General features: G+C 36.1%; 2 non-coding genes across 2 annotated transcripts; both read right to left on the bottom strand.

The window, feature by feature from the left end:
• Positions 1-606: 606 nt before the first annotated feature.
• Positions 607-679, bottom strand: trnak-cuu. Its single transcript has one exon. It is a non-coding gene; the product is annotated as a tRNA-Lys (tRNA).
• An 809-nt stretch (positions 680-1,488) lies between these two features.
• trnak-cuu lies at positions 1,489-1,561 on the bottom strand. Its single transcript has one exon. It is a non-coding gene; the product is annotated as a tRNA-Lys (tRNA).
• Positions 1,562-2,069: the final 508 nt, after the last annotated feature.

Genomic DNA, 2,069 nt, shown 5'->3' with positions numbered 1-2,069 from the left:
TGATATTGCAATATTGATTATGAATACTGCAATATCGATATGTTTTCTGATATTTTTAAACATATGTAAAATAACAAAAAAGATTAAACAAGTTTTCTTAGAACCAAAAGTTTATTTCTACTGCCGTTGCGCCACAAGGTCTACTTACTAATGCATATACACATCAATTTTTTTTTTGATTAATGCATATAGACATCAACTTTCTTTTTGATTCATGCATTTACACATCAACTTTCTTTTTGATTAATGCATATACACATGAACTTTATTTTGGATTAATGCAAACAAACATCAACTTTCTTTTAAGCTGCAGTCAAACTAAAGTCTACTGACAATGCAGGTTCAAATTCTAAAACTTCAACCTATTGTTCTAGAAATGCAACTTAACGTTCCAGAGAACGTTAAGTTGCAGTTCTAGAACAATAGGTTGAAGTTTTAGAATTTGAACCTGCATTGTCAGTAGACTTTAGTTTGATCTGAGGAACAGGATTTCAGGATTTTTACACTGGGATGGAACTGCTGATCTTGCAATTGAAAGCCGATCCACCCAATACAGCCAACTGATACTGTGCAGAACTCAGGGATTCCCACTCTCTAAAACACCACCGCCCAACGTGGGGCTCAAACCCACGACCCTGAGATTAAGCGTCTCATACTCTACCGACTGAGCTAGCCAGGCACATCACAAGTTTTGAGTTGCGGGCCAGAAATTAGGTTGAAGTTCAAGAATGTTAAGCTGCCATTCTACAATGTTAGCTTTAATTTCTAGAATGTTAAACTACAGTTCTAGAATGTTATGTTGAAGTTCTAGAATGTAAATATGCAGTTATAAAAAGTTAAGCTTTCATTCTAGAAATTTGACTTGCAATTCAAGAAGAATAGGTTGAGGTTTTAGAATTTTTATAAGTTGCGTTCCCAAAAGGTTGCTCATAGTCCTAAAAGGTTACATTGTAGTTCTAGAATGGTAAACTGCAGTTCTAGAATGTTAGGTTTAAGTTCAAGAATGTTAAGCTGCAGTTCTGGAATGCTAAGTTGCAGTTGTAGAACAATAGGTTGTAGTTTTAGAATTTTAAGAGTCATGGTCCTAGGAGGTTAAACTGTCAATCTAGAATGTTAGGTCGAAGTTCAAGAATGTTAGCCTGCAGTACTGGAATGTTAACTTGCAGTTCTGGAACAATAGGTTGAAGTTGTAGAATTTTAAGAGTTACGGTCCTAAAATGTTAATTGCAGTTCTAAAATGTTACATTGTAGTTCTAGAATGTTAAGCTGCAGTTCTGGAATGTTAAGTTGCAGTTGTAGAACAATAGGTTGAAGTTTTAGAATTTGAACCTGCATTGTCAGTAGATTTTAGTTTGATTTGAGGAACAGGAATTGAGGATTTTTACACCGGGATGGAACTGCTAATCTTGCGATTGACAGCCGATCCACCCCAATACAGCCAAGTAATACTGTGCAGAACTCAGGGATTCCCACTATCTAAAACACCACCGCCCAACGTGGGGCTCAAACCCACAACCCTGAGATTAAGAGGCTCAAGCTCTACCGACTGAGCTAGCCAGGCACATCTAAAGTTTTGAGTTGCGGTCCAAACATTTTACTTGAAAGTTCTGAAATGTTACAGTTCTAGAATGTTACTTGGCAGTTCTAGAATGTTAGGTTGAAGTTCAAGAATGTTAAGCTGCCATTCTAAAATGTTAGCTTTAATTTCTAGAATGTTAAGCTGCAGTTCTAGAATGTTATGTTGAAGTTCTAGAATGTAAAGATGCAGTTCTACAAAGTTAAGCTTTCATTCTAGAAATTTGAGTTGCAATTCAAGAAGAATAGGTTGAGGTTTTAGAATTTTTAAAAGTTGCGTTCCCAAAAGGTTGCTCATAGTCCTAAAAGGTTACATTGTAGTTCTAGAATGGTAAGCTGCAGTTCTAGAAAGTTAGGTTTAAGTTCTAAAATGTTTAACCGCAGTTCTGGAATGTTAAGTTGCAGTTCTAGAACACTAAGATGTAGTTTTTGAATTTTAAGAGTCATGGTCCTAAAATCCTCTCCGGGAACCATCACCTTATCGTGGTGGAGAG

The sequence above is a fragment of the Etheostoma cragini genome, unplaced genomic scaffold (assembly GCF_013103735.1).
Source record: "Etheostoma cragini isolate CJK2018 unplaced genomic scaffold, CSU_Ecrag_1.0 ScbMSFa_255, whole genome shotgun sequence".
In the NCBI taxonomy this organism is placed as follows: domain Eukaryota; kingdom Metazoa; phylum Chordata; class Actinopteri; order Perciformes; family Percidae; genus Etheostoma; species Etheostoma cragini.
The sequence above is the reverse complement of the archived record's forward strand: the minus strand, read 5'-3'. Positions and strand labels throughout refer to the sequence as shown.